The 27664-nt window shown below is 51.3% G+C and overlaps 1 protein-coding gene across 1 annotated transcript in view; it reads left to right on the top strand.

The window, feature by feature from the left end:
* Positions 1 to 27664, top strand: part of LOC138690600 (uncharacterized) — a 197964-nt gene that overhangs the window by 67348 nt on the left and 102952 nt on the right.

The raw sequence follows: 27664 nt of genomic DNA, 5'->3' as shown, positions 1-27664 counted from the left end.
GTGGTAATACTGAAAATGCAATATAGAAAAAGAAACGATTGCATTCTTTTCTTTTTTTTTCTTTTCCCCCCCAGTTTATACCAATGCCTGTGCTTTATGGCGTCTTTCTCTACATGGGTGTGTCGTCGCTCAGAGGAATTCAGGTACGGACTCTTTTACAGCGTGCAGCATGTCGGCTCCCTGGTATTTTGTCTCCGTAGCAGCAGGGAAAAAAGCAGTGGCATGGGAAGAACTTCTCGCAGAGCAAGCAATGAAACTCTTTTGTGTAAGAAAAAGATTGGTGGAGGCACAGGAGGTATATAGGGCTGGGAGGACCAGGCAAGTTCAGCGCTCTCTGTTTCAGGGTTTAGGGCCGGTCAGTGTTTGGTTACGTGAAAGCGGGGGAATTCAGTGCAAAGGGAAGGCAGTTTCTACCACTGGTGGAAATCCTCGCTGGGGGATTCAGTGGGCCAAGAAATGCTAATAATGGAATGGCATGGAATAGTTGCCGTTTGGTGGGCATCTCTCAGGGGCAAGCCGGTTGATAGATGGAGCGAAGGGAAAACGGGTGCTGCTCCCAGGAGGAACGCGGTGGGATCCAGGATTTCTGACGGCAAGCGAGATGCTGCAAACTGCCTCCACGTCTCGAGAGGGCCAGAAACTTGCCGCAGTCCCAAGGTGGCAACCTTTCCCTTTTATTTTGCAGTTCTTTGATCGCTTGAAGCTGTTTTGGATGCCGGCGAAACACCAGCCGGATTTCATCTACCTGCGGCACGTGCCCTTGCGAAAGGTGCATTTGTTCACGGTGATCCAGCTGACCTGCCTCGTCCTGCTCTGGACCATCAAGGTGTCCCGTGCCGCCATCATCTTTCCCATGATGGTAAGAGCTGCCGCCGCTCAGCAGCGGGGTGTTTGCAGCGTTGGAGCGAGAGGTGGCATCGTCTCTGAGCTCACCGCATCTTCCCTCTTATTCGTGAAGGTTTTGGCTCTCGTCTTTGTCCGGAAAGCGATGGATTTCTGCTTCTCAAAGCGAGAGCTCGGCTTTCTGGATGACCTTATGCCAGAAAGGAAGAAGAAGTTGGACGATGCCAGAAATGAAGCCGGAGAAGAAGAAGAAGAGGTAAGGCTTGCTGGGTCCTCGGGGCTGGACATCTCCGTCGGGCTGTGAGATTGCCTGTTTCTCTTACAGCTTGTCTGGAAACGTTGGGGGAAGATCAGCACTCAGTCGAAATAGATCCCAATAGCCTGGATCCCACGTTGTAACCTTTGTTTCCTCAAGTAGCAGTGAGCTGAACAGTTGAATACAGGTGTAATTTTTAAAACGAGTTGTTTTTCACAAAGGTCATTATCATTATGATGATTATTATTAGATGGTGATGCTGCTGCTGCTGCTGCTGGCAAGATTTGCTCATAATCGTGTTTTGAACACACAATCCCCCTGCCCTGAAATCTTTGGAGTGAACGGTTTCTCCCCTGCTGCACTAATACCTATAGCTGCCAAGGGGCAGAAGGGGAGGGCAGACTGCTAAGTTTGTGCTGGGCATTCAGCTTATCTCCACTTTGACCAAAGACAGAGAACGTGATTTGTCCCTTTTTAACATCAGGAGTCCAGGAGGGCGATGGAAGCTGCTGCTGCTGCAAGTTCAGTTCAGCTGAACGTGGGGAAGACCAGTGACGTGGATATCCCAAAGCAAGGCAGTGACAGGTAAAGCCCCACCAAGCGCCAGGACCCCCGGCAAGATTAGCTTGAAGGTGTTTGGCAGAGTTTTCTCCACTTGCCTCTTTGTGGGGCATCCCACAGAAACCAGCAGGCAGCTTGGTGGGAAAATCAAATTCGGGGGCAGGGCTGCAGGAGGTGATCGCAGGGCTCTGACCCCAAGCAGAGGGGCTGCAGCACTCGCGTTTGACCCCCAAAGCTTGCATCATCAGTGCCTTTACGGTAGCTGGAGATCCTCATACTTACACATGCGGAGTTGCAGGCGTGATCTGTACCAGCAGTGGCTTAGGAACCCGGACCGGGGCTAAACCCCAGCAAGAGCCTTTGCACAGAGCTGTTGCTCTGCGGCTCCCCGGCTTGCCTCCCAAAACTCCTCATCCAGCAAAACCTCCCACGCTTATGCGGAGCTTTGATTCTCGGGGCTCCGCTGTTCCTCTTGCTGATGCTAATGCCCTTGGTGGCATCAGTTCCCATAATCACGGATTGCTATTTAAAATATTTATTGCAGGACTGATCTTTCTGAGATTATTACCCTGGATGAAATGTCACAAACGACCGTATGGAAGGCTCTCACTTTGAAGACAGAAACCCTTTGAATCCAGGGAGGAAAAAGGTAAAGGATTGCACGTGAACGTGACCGTGCTCCTCTGCAAGCGACGGCGCACGCCTACGCTTTTCCCACGCTTTGGCCGGCAAGGCTGAGCAAACGGCCTGTCCCTGGGAACAGGCAGTGAGGACCGTGGCATGCAAACCAGCTCCTCTCTGCTGGGGTGGTCCCCCGAACAGGGCTGAATCAGCAGCAGCTGGCAGGTCTTCCACTGATGATGCTCTCCCTCTTTTTCTCTTCCCTTCGCCTTTCCCCACTCCCGCTTTTCACGTTTAGGAATCTTGACTTTGAAGGAGAGGAGCGAGAGCGTGACTTGGGGATGTGCCAACGGAGACGGAGGGAGAAAGCGCTTTGTTTCAGTTGGAGGATTCCCATTAAAGCCATGCAGACGTTTTCAGTTATCCTTGGTGTGCTTCAGGCATTCAGTATCTCTAGACCAGCAAGCTGAGGTGAACGTCACAGTCAATGGGAGTTTGGTGGTGTTAAGTCTGCGTGCGTACGTGCGTGTGGGGGTGTGGGTTTGTAGTGGTAGAGGGACTGCTACTGCTTTATCATTCAGTGCTGCTCTTTTAATACCTAATTCCTCTTCTTTTTTTTTTTCTCTTTTTTCCAAATGTAAACTGGGAACGTCCAAAATAATTTTCTGTTATATTTGATGCATTCTCCACTTTCTTCTTCATCACGACCGGGTTTTTGTTCTGGTTTGGGGTCCTGGCTTTAATTCACTCTTATGTCTCTTACTGGTACGAGAGGGATGCCCTCTGTGGCAGGGCAGCATAGAGAGCGTCTGAGCAGTTGGCCTAAGGTGAAAGAAAAGCATTTGCTCCCTGCGCTCCAGTTTTACCTCTCTTGGTTTGGTTTGGTTTGGTTTCTTTTTTTTTTTGCTTTGGCTCTGCCATCAGCCTGGAAGCTGCAAAATGCAGAACTGCCACCTTCTTGTCCCCGGGCTGTAAACTGCATCTAAGGGAGCACTTCAGGTATTTGATTTTGAATACACCGTATGGTCACAGGAGCGGCCAGATGAGACCTGGGGCTCTGTGTCCCTGGGCTGCCCCCTCTGTTGTTCCTCCACTTCCCTTCTGTATTGGGTCTGGCTGAGTTGGAGTTCCTTTACCCCACAGCAGCCCTCGTAGTGCTGTGCTCTGTACTGGTAGCTAGAAAGCTGTTGATAACACAGCAGTGTTTTGGCCATGGCTGAGCAGTGCTGGCACAGCATCGAGGCTGTCTCTCTAACGTTCCCCCCCTCCCCAGTAGGCGGGGGGTGGGCAAGATCTTGGGAGGCGACGTAGCCAGGAAGAAGGCGTACAGGCAGCAAGAAGAGGCATCTAGGTAGCAAGTAAATCTTAGGTCCCTTCAGATGCTGGGGACCCTGCGTTCATGCAGCATTGGGCAGACCCCAGATGGATTTTCCCTTGGCACACTGTACAGATCCTGCCTGTGGAGAAGTTCCTCCTTTTGGTCATTCACGGTGTTATACAACTTTTCTTAGAAGAAAACAACTCTATGCGTAAAGGATGTTCACGCGCGGACTTCTTGCTGTACTTTAGATAACGGCAGGGCCGCGCAGGTGGCGTAATCGCTGGTACCAAGCAGGAGCTGCCTGGAGGCTCCTCTGTTACAGTCAACGAGCTCCGTTTATCCTGCGGCCAAGGGACATGTGTAGGGACACAGCCTGAAGGCCACGCTGTAGGTACAGTGCAGCACAGACCTGCACCCGCTCAGGTTAACTGTTAGGTGGATCCCTAACTCCTGGAGGTACAGTGATCTCCCAGTCAGGATCTCTGCACCAGGCTGTTAAACTGCACGGTAACTCGGGAAGCAGAGAAGGTCCAGATCTGGAGGGGATGGTTAAGCACAGGGCCTCACGTTGAACCTCCTCCTCTAAGCTTGTCCTGTGCTTACAGGGTTCTCGAGCCTCTCGGGCATCTCCCAGACTGGCCGGTTACTCCCAGCTCCCTCGTTCCTGCCTTCCCCTCCCTGCCTGCCTGCCCCACCTTGGCCCCTGCAGCAGCACTCAGCTGAGCACCCTCCGTTGCTCCTGGGGAAAGAGCGTCCTCCTTGCTCTCCATGGCGTTCCCCCAGCACACAGTGCTGTAGCAAGGACAAGGCAGTCAGAGACAGACACAGCCTGTTGAGCAGAGCGTCCTGCACGCAGTGCTTCCGATAGAGCAGCTCAGGAGCAAGGAGGTGAGCTGGGTGTGCTGCCTCTCACAAAGAGCATTTTACATCGGCGACCTTCCCCGCTGGACCCTCTGCAGCCTCTCTTTTTCCCGGCGTTGTAGGTGTTAAGTTGTGTGGTTAAAGGTTCATCTCCACAAACACAGAGGAGGACAAAGGAGCAATGGCAGGCAGGGGAACCCCAGTGACCTAGGCAGAGGCAAGGGAGCACCCTGCTGTGGCTTTTGCCAGGGCTGTCGCAGGAGAGGGATCGCCCACATTGCCTGGGTATGAGGCTCACCAGACAAGTATTGACTCTCCCTTGCTCAGCTCACAGACTGACGGGGGGGATGCGCTTCTGTGGCCATGCCCTGCCTCTGAAGCCTGGCCGTAGACAAAAAACTGGCTCAAACTGTGAAGGTTACCAGGCAAGACGTGACGGGGTGCACGTGTGTGGCAAGGTCTGTGCGTGTGAATGTCTGAAACTGAATTCTGAGCTGTCAAGCAGAAGCCTGCTTCTTGCTACACGCAGCCAGCGTGGGCTGGTTGTAAATTTGGGTAACACCTGGAATAAGCAAAAGTGGCATGTCCCGAATCCTACAGTTAATACAGAGCTAGGAGCCAGAAGCCTTAATTCGGAGGCTGATCAGGCCTCGTACTGCTCACATAGACAACTTAGATTGGGAAAAGTGGGGGCGTGGGGTTCCAGAAAGAAGAGGTGGTGGCAAAAAGAAGGGTTCCCAGCAAGAAGAAGGGATCTTGAAGAGAAGAAAGGGACCCAGGAAGGAAAAGGTGAAGATCCTGGCTGGAGGAAATATCCTGGAAGTGGCGGAAGATCTTGGAGACCAGAGAGCCGCGTGGAGACAAGTGCCAGGGGATGCCCAGGGACCTTGACCAGCACCCTGTGAAACTGGTAACGGCGAGCAGCTGCACAGCAGGAACCAAGGTGACGTTCTGCCTGACCTTCCCGGGCCTGCAGTAGCCTCCCTGCTGGGAAGGGGAGTTGGATCAAGCAACTGCAGGATTCAATAGGAATGCATTTCACGAAGGTAAAGAGGACACAGCAGTGGCTTGGAAACGCTGGTTGGTTTAATGGTAAAACTGGAATTATTCTGTGAACTGTGCATTCCTTTTAATATAGACTTAATTTAAATTAGCTGCTTTGAAGTTGTTCTGACTTCACCTTAATCGACACCTGCAATCTTCATCATCTTATCTTCTCCAACAGCGACACCACACCCTGCCCCTCCCCACCCCCTGCAAAAAAAACCCAAACCCAACCCAGGAAAAGAAGGACTTCAAGGGCAAGCTAGGCAGCAAAGTTGTGCGAGATTGGTCAAACTGCTCAAAGTTTGCAGAGAGATTGGAGCTTGCAATTCAGATGTGCGTCGCTCAGCATGGGGAGGGTGGTACGCACCTTTCACTGGAGTCAGAGGGAAAAACAGGGAGAAGGGAGCTGCAGCGTAAAGAGTAAAGAAGGACACAACATTCTTAGGAAAACTCTCCTTTTTCTTTCCTTTTCCTTGCTCCTTCGCTTCCAGAACTCCGTGGTCGCAGTTTGTGCTGCCTCACCTCCAGCACAGCGTGCAGAATGAAACGACTGTCACAGAATTCGTCCTCCTGGGGTTCTGCAGCACCCCAGCCCTGCAGCGCTGCCTCTGGCCTTTTCTCTGCCCTCTGCTCTGCCACTCTGATGGGAAACGCACTTGTCTTTCTGCTTATCTGCCTGGACTACTGCCTCCACAGCCCCGTGTACTTCTTCCTCTGCCACCTCTCCATTGGGGACATCTGCTATGCCTCCAGCAATGTCCCCCGTATGCTAAGGAGCCTCCTTGGACAAGGCAGAACCCTCTCCGTTGCTGGGTGTGGGGCACAGATCCATCTTTATTTAATCTTTGCACTTACAGCGTGCGTGCTGCTGGCCGTGATGTCTCATGTTCGCTACGTGGCAATCTGCCGCCCCCCGCGCTATGCCCTCATCATGATCTGGAGGCTGCGCCTCACCCTTGCCACGGTTTTGTGGGCTTTGCCGTTCGTATTTGGTACACTGCAAGCCTCTCTGGCTTTACACCTGCCTTTCTGCGGCCCCTGCGAGGTTGTCCAGCGAGAAAGCTGGAGGGGCACAAGAAGTTGGCACAGGACACAGCCAGGGCACCTGACCCAAACTGGCCAACAGGGTATTCCATACTATGCGACGTCCCATCTAGTATAGGAACTGAGGAGTGTGGGGGGGGAATCGCTGCTCGGGGACTAGCTGGGTGTCGATCGGCAGGTGGTGAGCGATTGCACTGCGCATCATTTGTACATTCCAATCCTTTTATTATTGCTGTTGTCATTTCATTAGTGTTATCATTATTAGTTTCTCCTTTTCTGTTCTATTAAACCATTCTTATCTCAACCCACGAGTTTTACTTCTTTTTCCAGATTTTCTCCCCCATCCCACTGGATGGGGGGGAGTGAGTGAGCGGCTGCGTGGTGCTTAGTTGCTGGCTGGGGTTAAACCACGGCGGAGACAGAGTCACAGCAGCACAGAATGGATGCTGAAAGGGACCTCTAGAGATCATCCAGCCCACCTCAGCTGCGCGAGCAGGGTCAGCTGCAGCAGGCTGTGAGTCTGGTTCTCGAAGGTGCCGTTGGCTGCGTTGCTCCCAGGTTGTGGAGCTCGCATGGGAAATGGGCAATAAAGAGGGATGAAGTTTCCAGGCACTTTATGGCCGGTGCAGTGATTTTTTTTTTTTTTTTTCCTTCTGATTTTTTCTCTCCCCTTCATGGTCTTGCAGCTGCCCAAGGTGCAGCCAGACAAGGGGAGGAGGGTCCCTGCGTGGCCTGCAGCTCCCTCCCTCGCCATTCTTGGGGTGATTTGGGGTTATTTTGCTGTGTCAGTGAGGCAGCGCTGGGCTCTCCGGGGCTGAGGTCAGTGGGACCCGAGGAAGGCCGTGATGGTCTTGAGGCTTTGAAGGGCTTTGCACCGAGCCCTGTCCCCGCTGGAGGGGACGCTGGTGGTGTTCAAGACGAAGGCCTTGCAGCCCTTGCTGTCGTGTGTGCCCGTGTCCCCCCCGGCCCCCGAGGTCTGTCCTTGTCGCAGGGGCTCTGTGCTGCTTTCTGCGTGGGGCCGTGTCCGTGAGTCCTGCAGGGAGCTGTCTGTCCTGGCTTCCCCACCAAAGGGCTGCTCCCCCTGGGGAAGGGGAGAGGGGAGTCGTCCGCATCCCGCCCCACCGTTGCCTGCCCCGCTGGTGGTGACTCGGCCCTGGGGGTGGCTCGGTTCCCCTCGGGGCTTTCCCGAGCTCGGATCTGGGGCTCAGTGGGGCTTTTGCACCTCTTGGGTGCTGTTTCTTGGTGCCCCCTGCTCTCCCTCCCCCTCCCACACAGGCACGGAGCGGTTCTGGAGAAGGAGCTTTTAATTGAAAAGACAAGAGGAAAGGTCCCATCCAAGCTGGTCTAACCCCTCCCTACCCCCCTCCCCGGCCCCCCCTTCAACAAGTACCCCCCCTCCTCTCCCACCCTCCACTCCCCCCATCTCCATCCCTCTCACCCCTGTCTAATCCCCGCCCCCCCCTCACACCCCCACGTTGGCTGCAAGAGCCCTGCGCTTGCTGGGTGGCATTGGCAAGGAGCTCTGCGCCTGCCTCTTCCTCCGCTTGCCTGCCATGGCAGGTGGGGATGGTGGCAGGTCCATCCCCGCATCCTGCCACGGCTCCTGGGGCTCCATCCCGCCGCCGTTGACTATTTTGAGGCTCAGCATGGCGTCGCTGAGCTCGGGGATGCAGTAGTCAGGGGTGAGCATCTCCTCAGGCAGCGAGAGCGAGCTGAAGTCGCGGTGGGGGGTGGCTGCACCGGTGCCACCAGCGTCCCCGGGCATGGAGCTCCTGCTGGGAGCATGCTGGTTGACGCCAACTCCATCCGGGGAGCAACCAAAGAGCACTAGGGCCTCTTGCAGAGGCACTTTCTCAGACGCTGCAAGTTCACCTACAGGCTCCCCAAGGGCTTGATTGTGGGGGTCAGCACAGGGGCTGGGGGGGACGTCACTGCCTGGGCGTGCCCCCACAGGGGTGGCCATGCCACAGGTGTTGATCTTGGCCAACGGCCCCTCGATGTTCTCGTAGCTGGGGATGGGTGTTGGCATCGCTGGGGGGGCTGGGGCCATCCCTCTCTCCGCTCCGCTGGTGCCAGCAGGGTCCCCAGACATGGGGCTGCTGCTGGGACCATCCTGGCTGACCCCCACTCCATCCAGGGAGCAACTGAAGAGCCTTAGGGCCTCTTCCAGGAGCATCTCCTCGGACACTGCAAGGTCGCCTGCAGTGTCCCCAACGGCTTGGTTGTGGCTGGCAGCGCAGGGGCTGGGGGGGACATCGCTGCCCAGGGGTGCCCCCACAGGGGTGGCCGTGCTGGGGATGTTGATCTGTGCCAGCTGCCCCTCGATGTGCTGGTAGCTGGGGATGGACAGTGGCAGCTCCAGAGGGGCTGGGGCCACGCCACTCCTCTGATTTTCACAGGGTGCGAGGTATTGTGGTTGGCCCTGGGGGGTCCCTGGGGCTGTCCAGGCCAGGGGGGCCCCGCAGCCCCCGGGACCCCACAGGGCAGCACCCGGCAGAGAAGCGGCGCCTTGGCCGAGTGTGGCGGTGGCCGGCGGAGGCAGGTGGGTGGTTGTCCACTGGATGCGGAAGACGCGGGGGTCGAAGAGGCAGCCACATGGAGCTCTCTGCAGCCCTGTGTGGGTGAGGGGGAGCCGTGCTGGTGCGGGGGGACTCTCCAGGGGCACCCGCCGAGCCGGCCCCGATGGCCGACATCCCCCAGCTCTGGGCCAGGGGCGTGGGGAGCTTGTGGCCGGGGCGATCCCCACGGGGTGAGCTGCTGTGCCGGTGGGACGGGGTTGCAAATCGGGGAGGAGACTCGTATCTAGGAGGTGAAATGGGAGAGGTGGCCCCAAATATTTGGGAAATTCTCTGCAGATGGGCTTTCCTGGGCATGCGTCACCCAGGCGAGGGCAAGGATGCTCACCAGGGCTTGCTGAACCCCCATGAGAAAAGTGCCAGGGGAACGGGTGTGATGGGGATGGGGAAGGTGCCAGAGCAGACTGGGGTGCCATACCTGCTGGTGGTGCCTGGGGGGCCTGGGGTGGCCGGGCTGCAGGGAAGGGCTGCTCCCGCGCGGGCAGGCGGCACAGGTTGGCTGAGCCTAAGAGAGAGTGGAGCGATGGCCAGCGGTCACCTCTGCTCTTGCCCCCCAAGAGCATCCCTGGGCTGCAGGGGTTGGGGTCAGTCCCTACCTTGAGGGTAGAAGTTTTTGGGGAGCACGAATGGCTGGAAAAGCTGGGGTGCCGGGGGGCCCCAGGGCCCAGGCAGTGGGAGCTGCACTGGTGGCCGCGCCATGGTCCCTTCTGGCTGTTGGCTGCCAAGGACTCTTTGGCGTCTCCCCGGAAGGAATGCGGGGGCTCCCTGTGTTCCGCCCCACCCCCAAGAGCCTCCCCAGCTCCTCCTGGGGAGGGAAAGGGTTAAGGGAGGCTGGGGTGCCCCCGGGGCCTACAGGCGGCTCTCAGGGTCTGCGGGTGCAAATCCTCTTTGCTTTCAACAGTATTTTTCCGGTGGGGGAAGAAGAACAAGTTGATTCAGCCGAGCCGAGCGGGGACCAAGCTGCAGCCGCAGCCTCCTTGCGCCAGATGGCAAATGCGTTTGTGACTGTTGCCCGTGCTTCTGTTCGCTGCGTTGACCGGAGCGAGGCAGAAATAGGAAAAAGGACCTCGAGGGCGCGAAGGAAGGTCACGTGGTGTCGCTCGGTGGCACGCTTTCCCCCAGCCCTCGCTCCAGTAGTGCTGTCAGGTCTTTTAGTCTCCTGATGGGAAAAGCAGCAGCTCTGGATCCCCCTCGGAGGGGGCGGCGCTTTCCCTGGGTGCGTGACACCCAGGAGGAGACGGTACCCGCCGCCGCGTGCTCCCAGAAAAGGACTGGATTCTGCCCAACGTCCGGTGTCGGGGCGCTGGGGCTGTTTGCGCTCTACGGGACCCCAGGGATGGGGTTAGTACATCCCCTCCTCGTGCTTGGAGGATTCGGCACTAGCAAGGACCCCCTGGTACCAAGGACACAGGCCTCTCGCTCCCACTGTGTGAACAGTGTGTGGCCTGGGGGAGTCGGGACAACTGCCGTGAACCGGAGGCCAAAGATCTCTCCTGGCCTGGATCCTGTTAATTAAAGAGATGGCGCTCTGTTGGTGAGGCACCTCTGGCTGCAAGATTGCGCAAGGCCATCTGCTGCGTAACTTGTGGCAGGGACCAATGCTGGGGGCGTGAAGGCAAGCGCGCTTCTAAAACCATAAAACTCCGTTTCATTTCAGAGCGCAGCTGAGCCACCCCACTCCTCAACACTCTGCCATCTGCACCGCTGTGGCTGGGACCGGGCAGTGCTGCACATCCCAAAGGCCACCAAGTCACACCCGTGTCCCTGCTGCTTTGCCGGGAGCTTCTGCGATGCGAGCGATGTTCTGGGGGCTGATCTCTTGGACTGCAGCTACTCTGTCCCTGACCGGCAGCTGGTCAGGAGGGTTGCGTCCCAGGTGGAATTCCACCTCTCTGACGAGAACCTGGCCAAGGATGCTTTCCTCCTGAAACATGTCCAGAAGAACAAGATGGGCTTCATCAGCATCAAACTGCTGATGTCCTTGAAGAAGGTAGGCAGCCCGTTGCGTTGGCCAGCCGGAGTGGGAAGTGGCCTCCACGTGGAGGATGCCTGGGTGTCTGGGTGTGCTCTGGCTGTCTGCGGTGAGGTGCTCGGGGAGGTCCAGGCTCTGCTCAGGCTGCCTGTGTCCCGGCAAAGCGCTGGTGGTGCAGAGCTGGGCCCTGCTGTCTGCCTTCAACGTGCTGCAGCAGTTCTCCACCCAGGGAGGGTGGCTGTGGAAGCGGTGAGGGGTCCTCAAACCCCAAGCCCAGGGCTGGGTTCACCTCTTCTGCCCGTGGTTCCCCCAGGCTGCTTTGAGAGAGGAGAGCTCGTCCTCCGGCGCTGAGGCTCCTTTACATTTGGGTTTGGGGCTTTCTCTTTTCTTTTGTTTTCCATCACGACTAGATGAATGAGCAGCGCAGTTTATTAAAGCAACGGTACAGGTGCTTTTGGATTGCCCATGATAAATAGACTGTCTGCAAAGCACGTGCAGGTGACAATACCGTTGCCTACAGGCGCGTTAAATGATGAAAGAAAAGAGCTCTAAAGAATTCTAAGTTTCCCAGGGAAGCACTCAGTATAGCCGAGTGTTCGAATCTCACACAGTAGGCATCCCTATGGCGGGGGGGAGAGAGGCTCAGCCCATCGACTGATCCCAGAAGTCAGTGATGTCCTCCCGACTTGTCTGTGATGGTGTCTTCCCTGGCATTTCTCCTCTCTTAAGCCCTTTTATGTTTTCTGAGTTTTTCGGTGGAGCTTGAGTGACTCTAGTCACACATACCTTTCCTTTGATTGGTATAAAGTTCTCTCGCTTTGCTTTTAAAGGTGTATGCTAGAGAAAATTCAGAGCGCGTGCTCAGTGGGGGGCGGTCGCACCTTGGAGGTGGGTAACTTTGGGGGTGGAGGTGTGTTTTGGTGTTGTAATGAGCAAAGTTCACCCAAAGGACCTGCTGTTGCGTGTGAGTACCCCAGAAGTGGGCACGTGTGATAGAAACCAGAAGTGTAGGGCGTTAGCTCGACAGAACCGCCGTTATTTTACCTCCTTGCTTCAGTGGATTCAATGCAGGGACCAAGCGTTCTCGTTCCGATCGTTCCGGTTGCCTACCCCTGCGATCACCGAGCCTGGCCGCGGGGTCTCGGCTCCGCTCCACCCTCCGTGTTCCTTTTCAGAGTCAGCGTACCAAGCTCCCCTGGTGTTGCTGACCTCTAAAGTTGCAGGTCACGTTGCTTAGGGAGCTACCACAGAACCGATTCTTGACGTGTGCACTGTGTTCCTCCCTGGAGGTTCACCTTCCCTTCAGGGGCGGCGGGGGGACGTGTGTCATACCGACAAGTCACCTCCAGCAATCATTCCACGGGCTGTCGCTGTGCCCGGGAGGCCCGGGGGTCCCGCTTGCAGCAGTCTCATAACTTCAGTCCCATATTTTACTGGAGTTCCCTGTGAGTTTAACAGTCCTCTTTCCTTCCAAATTGCCCCCAAATTGCATGCACCACCCCAAATGCATATTCAGAATCTGTGTGTGTATATATATTTACTCTTTTTTCCATGACTTAGTTCTAGAGCTCGCATCAATGCTATTAATTCAGCCCTTTGAGCGGATGTGTTGCTAGGCAGTGCCTTAGTCTCTAGCGGTTGGGCATTTGTTACCACTGCATATCCAGCTCTTCGTTTTCCTTCCAGCATAGAGCTGCTGCCATCAGTGAAGAGCTCTACTTCTGCATCAGGCAGGGGTTCATCCTGTAGGTGTGGTCTGCTGGAATACACTTGTTCAGTCCATCTGTGAGCATGGTCGGCGCGTGACTGCTGGATTATGACAATATGCCACGTGTACAAAGCCCATGAACCAATAGACAAGGTGGCTACGGCTCGCGCAGCGCGCCTGGCCAGCGAGCGCATGCGTCATAGGCTCCCTATGTTGCAACTGAGGCGTGTTTTGGCACCCGCTGGCCATGTGTGCCGAAACCCATTCCTCTGCAAATGTGTAACTACCGGGATTTTTCTGGAGAGCATGGGGCTGGTGTACGGCGAGGCCACCATTGCCTCCGTGGGGACGCCCATGTAAAGCCGGCACCTACCGATTGCTGGGCTGAGCTCGTGGTGCAAGACAGCACAAGAATGTACGGATGGTCCATCTTCCTCACAGTCCTCGGGTCGGTACGTTAATTTGCTTTACAAGATACCCTTAGCATAATGCATGTCTGTAGTTAATAAATGCTTGCTTTTCCCCTTCTAGTCAGTGTGTGTGTTCACCTTCTCGGGAATCTGCGAAATCACCCTAAAACAGCAACCCTGTTTTATGGAATGAAATTTTTTTAATGAAAACTATCAGGAAATTTGTAACTTTGTTCCCCAGCTTTATGGGAACCAGGGGATCGGCTGGGGAAATCTCAATATTCTCCCCAGTCCCCTTTACTCAGTATCAGATGTCCCTAGCATAATTAGGTTAGTATTTGATTCTGGCCCCCTTTTCCTTGAGGATTCAGCAAATAATTTTTCTTTCTGTGGGCATTGTGTCCGCATTTTCTCGATAGGACCCCACTGATTGCTTCCAGTTGAATAGATCTGAGGTCGTGAACGGGACATGTACAAATACTGGCTGTCCCTCCAGCCCTATTGCCCGTCTCAAGGGAGCTTGTATAATGGGATGCTGTTCCCTTGTTCTCCCTGAGATTGGGCTAAAATTCTCACTCCCTGCTCTTGACCTGGAAGTGGGCTGGTCTTCCTTACAACAAATTTAATTTTCCAAGCAGTTTTCTATTCTTATCCCTTTCAGAATTTAATTCATCTTTCAAAAATGTCTTTTCAACCTCCAGTTGTCCATTATGAACACTGAAGGCTGCACTTATTTTCCATCCTGCCTCTAAAGCAGTTTTGGTCACTTCAGTTTCTAGTGCACTGAATTTTGTAGCTTCAATGAGATCGGCTGCACCCATTATCTTTGCCGTATCAGATTTCAGTGCCTCCTCCTGTGCACAAGTTAGACATGCTCCAAAAATAGTGCACAGGATACCTTTCCCTTTCCCTTTTGGGTTTTTGTTTTTGTTGTTGTTGTTGTTGGGTTTTGTTCCTTCGGGCAACTGAATAGTGGCTGGATAGAGACTCAGGGCATACTATTTGTTAAGGGATTTCAAGGCTCAATTCAGGTTTTGGTTCTTTGAATGGTGCAGCCACCGCCCTGTTTAGTTTAGGGCTTATCAGACAACCCAGGGCTAAGCTGTCTACACAGCTCCCCGTGAGTGAGTCATCTCTGCAGAGAGACAGGGCCTCAAGGCAACCCAAGGCTGGGTCGCTTTTGTAACCCCCCATGAGTCGCCTGTGTGCACTAGACATGGTGAAACTTGTTTGGGAGCTATGAGCCGGACAATCCATACAATCCACCCCGTGACCTGCGTCACAATTCAACCACATGTATGTCCTCCTTGACCGATGTATTGGTATAAGTTGTGTCTGTCTGCTTTGGTAGAGTTATGTATTCCTCAGTTTCTGGGTGAACCCTTACCTGAGAGTTTCTGGGTGAACCCTTACCTGAGAGATAGATCTTACAATCATTCTTTTAACACAACTAATGGCAATGCATACTACAATAATAGAAAGGATAATCACTACTATCCTGCGATTTCCTTTTCTCATCCCTTCCTTCTACATTTACCAGATTCCCCTCTGGGACCAACATCTGCACATCTTCAGCCTCCCCACCGTCCTTAACACACTGCCTTTTACATTCTTTTCCAATACAACAATTCTTTTTCTTTCTCTTTCCATTAATACTTTCTGCTAATACGTTCCATAAGCATCATCCACCAACAATCTACGTTTTTACAGTTTTCATGATCACATCTTAAAAAACAAATCAACATACGCAACTTCACCCCATTTATCATCTTTCTACAAAACAACGTCAATTGTAAAACAGTGTTATAATTCAGCAATCCATTCTCTGGCCATTTTCTCCATCCTCCAATTCATACATCAGCCACCATTGTGCACAATAAGCTTTTAATTTATCTTTCTTTAGGGGATCCTCTCCAAACTTGTTCCAATTTTTCAGGATGCATCCTAAGGGAGAACAAAGGGGAGTCTCCTGGGAAGTCGCATTGCCCATATCGGTACCGATTCTAAACCAGCGTTCTGTCCAGCAAATGAGGGATGTCTCCCTTCATTACAGAAACAATGTGTAGAATCGAACCCAGTGTTTCATACACCAAAACGAGGGACGTCTCCCTTTGTTACAAATCAATGTGTAGGAAGGAAATTATGCTCCTGCTGCATAACTTTCCTGATGCATCTTACACAGAGCCCAAAGAGGACAAAATGTCCCCAAATGCTTGCTACTCCCCCTGAGACTTTTCCTTCTTCCCTTATTTATCTATCAGAAAATATCTCTTTTCCAATAGCGTTGCACCATTGTGCGCTTACCGCCTGACTGCAGGAGAGGAGCCGATGGAGTCCCCGATCAACGGGTCGATGCGCGCTGGAGTCCACTCAGTTCTCCTCTCCCCATCGGGTGCGGCAAGACTGTTAGCGAAAAAGCCGGCCAAAGAAACTCTCTAAGACTCAATTTTGGAGTTTTAGAAAGCAGGCATTCTTTATTGCAGCGCCGGGTGCATGGGGGATCGCTCCACCTAGCTTGCACACCATTACCTACAGCAAGCAAAATTTATATTGTTCCAGTCATATACAAATTCCTATTATCATTTACATAGTGCCCGCCCTTTGGTCATGCGCGGGGCAGGTCATCTCTTCTTCCTAGTTAGCTGGCCTTGGCAAGTTTTAATTACAAAAATTCAGCAGAACTCAAAGCTTATCATCAAGGCCCAAGACTTCTTCTCTGTTGACGCATATCAGGCCCGAGGCCTCCTGTCTGTTGGCGACTTTAGCACATACCATTGACAAAGCTCAAGGTTTTCTTATCTAATTAGTACGTACCAAAATTTCAAAGTTATTCAAGCAAGCAAATGTCCGTCACTGCAGCAATACAGTGAAGTTTTCCAGCGATACAGTGAAGTTTTCCTTCTCATGCCTTTATTCAAGGCATCAACTCCCCCCCTTTTATTGAGACTTTGGACCTACAAATCCAAAGCCTCAATACCCAATCTTAATTTTCATGTACACTTGATTATAACAGCTACAGCACTGAATCATTATGCAGGCTAAGATGCACACACAGATTACGATTATTGCAATAATGAATAGATTTTTCAACCAAATCCAATTAGGTAGCCATGAGGTAAGTTTGTGCCATAAGTCCTCAAATCCCCAGGATGTATTGTCCTTCGTAACCTGATGTAAGATCTTTGTTTGTTTCCAAATCTCTGCTAGATGAGTAGAAATTCTGCCACTTTGATCTATGTATGTACAGCAGCTCGTATTAACAATTGTACAAACACCTCCCTGTGAAGCCAGTAGTTAAGTCAAGAGCCATTTGATTCTGCATTACTACATGAGACAAACTAGATATTTCGATTTGTAATGCCTGTATGGCACCGGCGGTTCTGTTTTCAATGTCCTCTATAACAGGTGATGTATTTACTATTGCCTTTTCCAATTCACTAACTCCAATTCAAGGGATAAACCATCTGGCAAAACTATGGAATCCTGAGGAATGATCTATAATGGGATTATGAACCCTCCTGGTTTGTTTGAGAAAAGTTTCACCCATCCGCTCTGTTCATGCAATCTGTCAATTATTGTTACATTGGGGACTACGGCTCCTAGTGGGCATGCTCCTTGCCAATTGGGAGGCAGTACTTTTCGAGCACATGTTCCGCATAACCAATACCAACCGCTTCCTTCTGGGACTTGGAGGCCAAAGTGATTTGATGTGTCCGTATGACTTAGTGCGGGCCTCCAACATGATCTGGTCCTGTTCCATCCTGGGAAACATCCTACAAAAGTTTTGTCATTTCGTCTAGCAGTGTAATCATCACACCCATCTTCTCCAGACTTAAGGGTGTAGGAGCTTAGAGAGTCATTATCTGGCCCATATAAGCATACAGTGGAATTTAGGTTATCTTTTGTGATGGTAACTTGTAACCTTCCTTCTTGTCTTTTTCCGGAGAGGCTTGGCCACCATGCATTGTCTGATGTCCTTTACCATATTGTGGATTGTTAAATAATGATACATTTATTGGCAGTGGCACTCCTATCAAGGGTAGGACTTAGCTTTGTCCAGAGCCTGGCATTTGGGTAGAAATCCAACAATCACTTTTGTGGAGTATTTGAGCTATATTCTGTGTTAAAATTAAATGGAGGTTCTGATCCCAAGATGGTATCTGGCACAATTGCTACCGTAATTGTTACAAACAAATCATAAAAATCAGTCATAACTTTTTCAATTTCCATTTAAGGGGAGACTCTTGTTCAACTGTCCATGAGGTTGGAGCCCTTTTCATCTTGGAATAATGAATCCACGGGCCTTTCCCTTGGACCTTGACAGCTGTATAAGTAGTCAGGAGCCCCTGGAATGGCCCCTTCCACTTCTCAGTTAGCGGCTCCAAATTCCACGACTTGATGTAGACCAAGTTTCCAGGTTGAAATGGATGGGCTGGTGTATCCAGTTCCAAGGGCCTGCTTGTCGTCACGTACTCGTGCAATTCCTGTACAGTCTTTCCCAAGGACATGAAGTAATTATTCAAGTCCATTTCCCCTTTAATGTGAATTGTTCCTGGTCTATGTGGGGCCTGGTAAGGCCTTCCATAAAGTAAGTTGCAAGGGCTCAAGCTGTTTCTACCACGAGGTTGTATTCTAATTCTTAACGGCGCTCAAGGTAGCGCTTGTATCCAAGTCATTGATGCTTCCTGACATATTTTCCCGATCTGCAATGTAAGTGTATAGTCCATTCTTTCTACTTTTCCACTTCATTGTGGCCTATAAGGGGTATGGAGACCTCATGTTATGGCTAAGTTTTTACTCAACTGTTTTATAACTTCAGCAACAAAATGTGGTCCTCTGCCTGAGGACATTCCTAAAGGGATACTGAACCTCGGGATAATTTCTTTCAACAAGATTTTAGTTACTTCTCTAGCTTAATTGGTGTGACAGGGAAAAGCTTCTGGCCATCCAGTAAAAGTATCAACTAGAAGAAGAATGTATCTATATCCCCCTTTTCTAGGCAGTTCTGTAAAATCAATTTGCCAGTAGTCTCCTGGGGAATTTCCTCCTTTTGTAACCCCCAATATTAATTTATTACTGGTATTTGGGTTATTTTTACAACAAATTTCACATTTTTCCATGATAGATCGGATAATTTCTGTCATTGCTCGGCTTATAACTATCTTTTGAAGATGTTTTACTAAATTTTCAGTTCCCCGATGTTCTTTATTTAGCAATGTTCTCATTTAGCAATTTCTCTCACTAATGAGGGTGGGATTATTATTTGCCCTGTGGGTGTGACAGCCCACCCATCTGTTTGTTTGTTCTTGTGCCTGTAAGGACTTTATTGTTAGCATCTTTACTATCATATTTAGGTGGTGTTTCCGGTAAAGTTATTTCTTTTTCTGGTAATAATGCCATGATGCCTGTTTCTGCAGCCTCTTTGGCAGCTTCATGTGCCAATTGATTACCTATTTCTGGTGGGTTTTTTTCCTGTTTGGTGGGCTTTGCAATGCATTATTGCTACCGCCATCGGCTTTTGAATGCTCTGTAATAGTTCTTGTATTTGTGCAGCACGCTTGATTTCAGTTCCTTGTGCTGATAGTAGTCCTCTCTCTTTCCAGATGGCTCCATGGGCATGTACAACTCCAAAAGCATACTTAGACTCTGTCCAGATATTAACCTTTCTCCCTTCACTCAGTTCCAATGCTCGAGTTAAGGCTATTAGTTCTGCCTTTCGGGCTGATGTTTTGGGAGATAAGGCTCGTGCCTCTACTATGCCATCTAAAGTCATCACAGCGTATCCTGACAGTCTCTTCCCATCGCGAACAAAACCACCGCCATCAGTATATAACTCCCAGTCTGGATTTTCTAACAGAATGTCTTTAAGATCCGGACGGCTAGCATATATTTCCTCTACAGTTTGTAAGCAATCGTGTTCTGGTGAACTCTCCGCTCAATCAGTGGAGAGGAACACTGCAGGATTTGTAACTGAAGTGGTCTTGAGATCGATGTCATCTTGTTCTAGTAGTACCACTTGGTATTTCAGCATACGGCTGAGGGACAACCAATGCCCCCCTTTTTGTTCCGAAACTGTGACTACCGTATGTGGTACATACACAGCAATTTCCCGAGATTCCGCTGCAGTTAAGATGTCATCTACATATTGTAATACAGTTCCCTGTCCATTTTCTTTTCTCCAAATCTCTAATTCATTCACCAGCTGATTTCCAAAAATAGTTGGGCTATTCTTGAAGCCTTGTGGTAGAACCGTCCAAGTATATTGTGTCTTTTGCCCTGGTTCAGGATTTTCCCACTCAAAAGCAAAAAGCTTTGGTCACTGGTGAAGGTAGTTAGTAACGTACACAGGTTTGCAACAACTGGATGTATATCTTGTACTCTCTGATTTATTGCTCTAAGATCCTGGACTAAACGGTAATCTTTTCCGTTAGCTTTCTTTACTGGTGAGATAGGTGTATTATATTTTGGCTCACATTCTGTTAGCAAGTTATATTTTCAGAATTTTTGAACTATTGGTACCAAGCCAGTTCTCGCTTCTGATTTTAAAGGGTATTGTTTAATTCTTACCGGTGATGATCCTAGATTTAGATCAATTCTTACTGGTTCCGCTCTCTTAGACCTTCTTGGAACTTCTCCTGCCCAAACGATGGGGATCACTGCATCTTCTGTTTCTCAAGGTATCTTGTCCCTTTTGGGATTTGTATCCTGTAACAACAAGGCTATGGCTTCGACATATTTAGATTCTGGGATTAAAATTTCAACTTCCCCATCTTTGAATCTGATTTCAGCTTCTACCTTTTCAAGTAAATCTCTACCCAGAAAAGTTTTCAGAGAAGTTGGAAAATATAAAAACTGGTGAGTAACCCATTGTTTTCCAAGTTTAAATTTCAGGGATTTGAAAAATGGCCAGGTCTCACGAGTCCCTGTCGCACCAATGACATTTATGCTTTTGTTACTTAAATTTCCTTCTAGTGTATTTAAGACCGAATACATAGCCCCGGTGTTGACTAAAAATTCTGTTTCCTCATCTCCCAGCTTTGCTTTAACCAGAGGTTCTGCTGGGAGAGGTTGCTCTGGTCCCCATCAGTCCTCTCCCCCTGCTTACTTCAAAGGCTTCTCTCAGCACAGCCACAAATACACTTGATTCCTCTTTCCTTTAACATCCCTCTTCCTTAACCCTTTCCTCTTCTTGACCACTGTAGCCAAACACACTACCTCATCCATTAACTTCCCTGGTCATTCAGGGACATGTTTAGAAAAATATGTTTATTGGTGCACATATCCCAGGTTTCCACAATAGTAACATTTTCTTCTAGTGTTCCTTCACATTCTCCTTCTCTTTTTCTAGGTCTTAGTTCAGACCCTGTACCTGATCATCTTTCTTCCTAATCCTTATCTCACTTGTAAACTCCTTGCAAAAGCAACTGCCAATAAATCAGCCTCTTGTTGCTTTGCTCCTCTTCTTTTTTTTCTCTTTCTTTTTCTTTTTCTTTTTTTTTTTTTTTTTGTTTCTGCTGTCAGGGGCCATTTGACCCACAAGGACACTAATTGCAAGTGCATCATTAAAATTTTGTTAGCAGAGCTTGTCTGAGTCCCCCAGAATCACTGGGATGCTCATCAGGTCTCTGCCTGCATTCTTGCACTTTTAGTCCAGTTTACCAATTTACCCCTAGTTCTCCACATGCCCTAATAGCTTCTATTAAATTTCAGAGCCCTGTCTGAGAAACGGCTCAGTCTCCTACACCGTTATAGTCCCAGTGTCAATTTTTTTTTTTTTTCCCCCCTAGACTGTTGTGCTAGTTCTGCTCAGGGAAATTTAACATTCACCCTTCTCCTTTTCTTACAGGGACATCAGATCCCAGGTAGCAGCCGCAGCCTCCTCCAAGGAAGCTATCCTTGAGATTTTTTTTTCTTTTTTGGAGGAAGCTCTCTCCTCCAGGATCCACCTGTGACTCCTCCCAGCAACCACGAGAGGCTTTTAACCTCCCTTTTAGGCACCTGAGATCCCGGGTAGCAGCCCCAGACTTCCCTAAGGCACCCACCCAAGATGATTTTTCTCCTTTGGAGGAAGCTCTTTCCTCCAGGGTCCACCTGAGGCTCCCCGGAGGCATCTCCCAGAGTCTTTTGGCCTTTTCTTATAGGGACCTGAGATCCCAGGTAGCAGCCCTGGATTCTCCAAGGCAGGTACACAAGATGATTTTTCTCTTTTGCAGGAAACTCTCTCCTCCGGGATCAACCCAAGACTCCTCCCAGTTATCTCTCAGAGTCTTCCGACCTCTGCTTTCGGTACCGGAGATTGCAGCTACCTGCCTCAGACTCCTCCAAGTAAGTTACTCAAAATATTTTTTCTCCTTTAGATAAATCTCTCAACTCTGCCAGCCACCTGAGACTCCTCACAGGCATCTCCCAGAGTCTTTTGACCTCTGCTTTCAGGACCAGAGATCCCAGGTAGCAGCCCCAGACTCCTCCAAGTAAGTTACTCCAGGTATTTTTTTTCTCCTTTAGATACAGCTCAACTCCGGCAGCTGCCTGAGCCTCCTCCCAGTCATCTCCCAGAGGCTTTTGTCCTCTGCTTTACCTACATAAGATCTCAGGTATCAGCCCCAGACTCCTCCAAGGAAGCTACCCTTGAGGTTTTTTTCTTTTTTGGAGGAAGCTCTCCCCTCCGGGATCCACCTGTGACTCCCAGGCATCTCCCAGTCTTTTGACCTCTGCTTTCAGTATCAAAGATCACAGATCAGATTCAACAAGGGTGTAAAGAGGGTCCTGCCGGAGGACATTTTGGAATCAGTCCTCCCAAGAGCAGCGGATCTGCAGTCAGGGACTCCCCCTTGGGTCGGGACGCCACCCGAGGTAACTCCTCAAGGTAGAGAGCCCTCAACTTTTAGGTGAGTGATACGCGCATTTTGAGTCATCATTTTAAATCTTAAGAGTTCTTAAGTCGGCTGTGTAGTATTAATTCCCCTTACATCACTGAGCCTGTGGTTTACAAAATGTTACTGGAGTTCTAACTAACTTTTTACGAAAGAATAAAGCTGAGCTTTAACACCTGTTGGATTTGACTGTGTGTGCCTCCATAACATCCCTTCGAGTGTAGGTTAAAGCTCTGCCAATGAGCCCCGCTAGCTCGTGAGCCAAGACCCCCTTCCCCCTTTGAGAAAGGCGAATCCCATCTGACACCAGCAGGCCTGGGGCCGTGCCGGCCACCCCACTATCGAAAAACCCAAAACTCTGGTGGGGACACCAGCCACGACCCACGTATTAACAGACCGGGTCCATCTCTTTCTTCCAGTGTCGCTGCCCGCAGCTGGAAGGAGAGAGGGAAAAATAAGCCGTGTTCCAGATTCCCCTCCCAACCATCCCAAGGCCCCCAAGTCTCTTTCAATCGCCCTTGGACCACGCGTTGCAGCTTCGTCGCCACCCAGGCGGAAGAGCAGTAGTGGGCAATAGCCCGTGGGCCGTCCCAGGCTGGGAAGTTTCCCAGTGCTGCCCTGAACCCGGGCCCCAGGGAGGCAGCAGGCTTCCCTAAGAGGAGGCTCTGTCCGGCATCTCGGCCCCTCTGTTCCCCTCAGAAGGGAGTCACCCACACCCCTAAGCCGTCTTGGCTTCCTCGGGGAGGTGGTCGTGATACGGGGGTAGGCCTTTCTGACCGTGGCAACACCTCTGGCGCAGCTGGCCCGAGCTCCACATCCTCCCTGGACTGGCCTTCTGCCTCCGGAGCCTCACGCCTCTTGTTGAGAGGCACCTGGGAAGGCGAGGAGGGGGTTCGCCTGCCGCCCCCAGCCTGGCCTCCTTTTTCTTTTTTCCTTTTTCCTTTTTCCTTTTCCCTTTCCTTTCCCTTTCCTTTTCCCTTTTTTCCCTTTCCTTTTCCCTTTTTTCCCTTTCCTTTTTCCCTTTCCTTTCCCTTTCCCTTTCCTTTTCCCTTTCCTTTTTCCTTTTCCCTTTCCTTTTTTCTTTCCTTTGCCTTTCCCTTTCCTTTTCCCTTTCCTTTCCCCTTCCTTTTCCCTTTTTTCCCTTTCCTTTTCCCCTTTCCTTTTCCCTTTCCCTTTCCCCTTCCTTTTCCCTTTTTTCCGTTTCCTTTTCCCCTTTCCTTTTCCCTTTCCCTTTCCTTTCCTTTTCCCTTTTCCCTTTCCTTTTTCCTTTCCCTTTGCCTTTTTTCTTTCCTTTTCCCTTTTTCCCTTTCCCTTTCCCTTTCCCTTTCCCTTTTTTCCTTTTCCCTCTTTTCCTTTCCCTTTTTTCCCTTTCCCTTTTTTCCTTTCCCTTTTTTCCTTTTCCCTCTTTTCCTTTCCCTTTTTTCCTTTTCCCTTTTTTCCCTTTTTCCTTTCCCCCGGCGGCGGGAGGATCCAGGGCCCCCCGGCTCGCGGGTGCTTTCTGGCGCCCGTTGCCGCCTCGGGGAGGGCAGAGCACGGGTCCAGCAGCCGGAGGCTCTCAGAGTCCCTGGTGCGCCTTCCCCTTCCTGCTGCCTCCCGGAGCGCTGCCGGCGGGCTGAGCTGAGCTGAGCTGAGCTGAGCTGAGCAGGTCGTCCCCTCGGTCCCACCTCACAGGGCTGGTCCCGCTCCTGCCAGCCCTTCCCAGGGCCAGGCTCTCGCACGCCCTGAGGCTGCGTGGGAGCTCTCTCTGGGTCGCCACGTCCCTGCTGGCGAGCGCAGAGGACGTGGCTTTCTGCTACCGTCGCCCGGCTCCTTCCCCCGGCCGAACTCCCCTCTGGAGCGGGCAGGGGCACGCCGCCCTTCCCCGCCAACTGCCGCCCCCGGCTCTCTTTGCCCGCTCTGGCCGCGGCGCTCCCCAGGCCGCTTCGGAAAGGGCTGGGGGTGGCGCGGCCCCTGGGCCGAGACCTGCCGCTCCGCTCCGCTCCGCTCCGCTGCGGGCCGGGCCGGCTCCGGGCAGCTCGCCTCGGCGACCGACTGCCAGTCGCAGTGACAGCCGGGCAGCGGCCCCAGGCTGCTCCAGGGAAGCTCCCGGAGACGAGGGCTCTCCTCTGGAGGAAGCTCTCTCCGCCGGGAGCCACCCGCCGCTCCGTCCGTCCGTCCGTCCGTCCGTCCTCGGGTCCCCCTTGTCCCGGCAGGCTGCGCTGGTGCCCGGGAAGGGCAGCGGGAGAGCCCCGGGGCTGGGCCGGGGCCGGGGCCGGGGCCGGCTCTGTCCTGGCGGCGACCCCCCTGTGGCGGGGGCACGGGAGGACCCCCTTGGTCCGCCCCGGGACTGACTGACAGCGCTGCCCTCACAGCGGGGGGGGGACTGACTGACAGGGGCGTCACGCACAAAGCCCTGGGGAGCTGCCCCGGCCGGGGGGGGGCGGCAGACAAAAGGGGGTCCCTCGCCTCCCCTGCGACACACGGCCATGGGGGCTTCCTCCCCTGAACCGCTCCGCTCTGCCACAGATTGCCTCGGGGTGTGGGGGTGGGTGGGTGCGTGTGCGTGTCTGCGGGAGGGGGGACCGGGGACGACACGGACACTGTAGCTCTCTCTCTCTCTAGTGCAACTGTAATTGCCAACAAGCCGTAACAGCAACCATCGATCGGAGGAGCACCGGGTGTCTATACAGTATTTTGATACAAACTTATCCTCCCCAAGAAAGTCAATCGCTAATAAAGCAAAGCCAGCAGCAGGACAAGCAGCACCGGAGCAGAGGAGATCCCCCCTTTTGGGGAGGGAGCCGATAAGTAGCACAAAAACATCCTGCGGGAGGAGGAAAAACGGAGAAGCCTTTCCCAGTTCCGACTTCCCTCACCCACGAGCTCTCCGGCCTGATCACGCTGACTTCAGCAGCTAGGAGCATCAAGGTCCACAGTCACCAGTGCCAGCAATACGGCACCGGTGCCACGAGCCCAGGTGCCGCTGGAAGTGATGTCAGATACAGAAAACCCTGTGGTAGGTTAGAGAGTCCTGGTTTAAATTTAGTCACTTAGCCAAGATCAGTCTGATCTGTTCTAGTCTTCCTGTTTAACGGTGCCTCACCTGGAGCACCAGTGCTGATCCTTTCAGCTCTTCCTCATGGATGGTGCGTCCCTCTTGGCAGGAAAACGGACCGCTGACCCGATACAGAGCGACTGAGCGGTCAAAGCGAGGAGGGGACACCTCCTCAAAAGACCACCGAAGGCCAGCCGAGACCCCCGCGCGTGCAGAGAGGGCATCTGATGCGTCAGGGTTATGCAATGCTACACACACGCATCAGATAGTTTGAATATGTATTAGGTAGGAGTAGTTTAATAAATTAGATGCAATTGTTACTGTATAAAAGGGACACAACTGACAAATCCGGCCTGCTTGATTTGTGCAAAGTCCACGGAGCACCCTGCGCAGAATAAAACAGTATCTCTCCCGCCTGTGTGAGATTGGTCTCTTGCACACCGTGTACCGAATCCGCTTTTAGGACAACAGATGCAAGCGTGTGGCTTTTTCCAGGGTTTATGGGATGCCAAGGGGAAGAGAGGGAAGAGCTTCTTGTTTCTGCTTGTTCTTCTTTAAGTACCTTTCCCTTTCCTTTTAGCAGGCAGGCACTACTTTAAAGAACAAGGTGCTTTCTCAAAGTTAAAAGAATGCCTATCATCTCAGTTAAAATAAAAACCATTTTTGTTTAAATTTCATTAACCCATGTTCTTTATCGTCTAAAATGATTTTCCAAAATGGATGCGCATCTTGCCCATAATTCTGTAATGGCATTTTCCGGACTGAGACATCAAAATGTCTTTGTGTGTAGGTTGTAGCCTCAGCCAGCCCAGCTCTTGCAGGGTAAAGGCCCTTTCTTATGCAGCTGCATCTAAGATCAGGGAAGTGGGACATCCTCCTCCACCTGACAGAACCAGTGCTAAAGAAGATCAGCTCATGGATATCTTCCCTGATTTATGGCTTGTTCTCCATCTGGTCAACTCGCTAGCCATTCCCTGGTCCTCACCGCTGTCCATCTCATTGTACAGCCCCCCAGCAGAAGGGACCGAACCCTGGTGCACTCAGCCTGTACCACGGTTTGTGGGACAGGACTGAGGAGAACGCCGTCAATGGAACCAGTTTCTCAACCCCATTTCTTCTTGGAGGGAAAGCATTCTTTCACTGCTGATGGGAGTCCGGGAATGAATACAGAGGCAGATAGGGTGGATAATCCATGCACCATGGTGGGAACAAGCCAAACGGACCCCATGTTGCATTATCATCTGACTCTTTTAGAACATTGCCTCATTCTGCCAGACACGTTACCCCGTCAGACAGCCACACCTTGCTACTGCTAAAGTAACAACCAGTAACACAGTGTTATGTGCTAGACCAGCATTGTGCGTGTAGGTGCTGACGGTGCCTCAGCTCAGGAGAGGGCTGAAGAATGATGGTTTATTGCAAATGCGCTGGCCTGATGGCAAAAAGCTGCCTGAGCATGCCCTAGGCACATCTGAAATCTTAACTCCCAGCCTCATCTCACTACCTATCAAAGGCATAAATAATTACACAACTTGTAGCAGAGTGGTAAAATCTAATCCAAAACATTTTCACCAATTTTGACCTTTTTAATGCTGTGAAGCATAGGGCAGCAGTCCATCCAAGACTAGAAACCTCTACTTCTTCTTCTTGGAGGGAAGGAGTGTTTTCTGCTAGGGTAAGACTGATTAAAATAACACACAGTGCCAAGCTGATGCTTGTTTTATTAGAGTCTCATACAATGATTTTTAAATGTAAAATTCCCGACTTATGACACTCAAGGATCAACATCGTAAAGCTTGTTGCTCTTTTTTCCAAAACCTCTAGGTTGTGAAGAAAAAGACATTCTAACCCAACATCTTCAGTATGTTAATTTGAAAACGTAAACAAAGTAGAATTTCATTTTAAAGCATTTAATAGCGGAGACAAGCAACGTGTAAAGCTGAATTACAAAAGAAACAATACAACCCGACACTCATGCTACAAGTTTACCTTTCCACAACCATTAGTACTTCCAGGTCAGTTCTTTCCAACAAAGAGATGCTGTAGTGGCAAGAAGATTATGCTGGGGAAACAACAACAACAAAAATCCCCCACATTGTACCTAAAGTACTTCTCTGAGAATTGTAACAACAAGGTAATTTCTGTCCACCAGAAAGACACAACCCCAGCACAAAATAATACAGAGGAAGACCGAAAAAGTAGAGGAAACATAGAGAACAACCTGTGCCATAACGGTCTAGTCTCAATAGTTAAGGGGACTAGCATACATTATGATTAACAAGGAGCTTTATTCCTTCCAAAACTAACCCACCTATCAAACAAACAGTTACTGCCGACGTTCAACACGTGCTGTGCAGTGAACAGACCACTCTTGTTTCGACAGCTTTAGAGCACTCTTTTAGTCAGCAATGCCCAGCAACTGTTGGCGGGGCTACTTTCATTTCGGTTTAAAATGGTGTCTTTGGGAGTCAAAGTTACAAAGGCCACAGTTGCTAAGCGGGCAAATAAAGGCCATACTTGCCTTAAGGGGACTGAAG

This window comes from Haliaeetus albicilla, chromosome 22 (assembly GCF_947461875.1).
Source record: "Haliaeetus albicilla chromosome 22, bHalAlb1.1, whole genome shotgun sequence".
Taxonomy (NCBI): domain Eukaryota; kingdom Metazoa; phylum Chordata; class Aves; order Accipitriformes; family Accipitridae; genus Haliaeetus; species Haliaeetus albicilla.
This window is presented reverse-complemented; position numbering and strand designations above follow the sequence as displayed.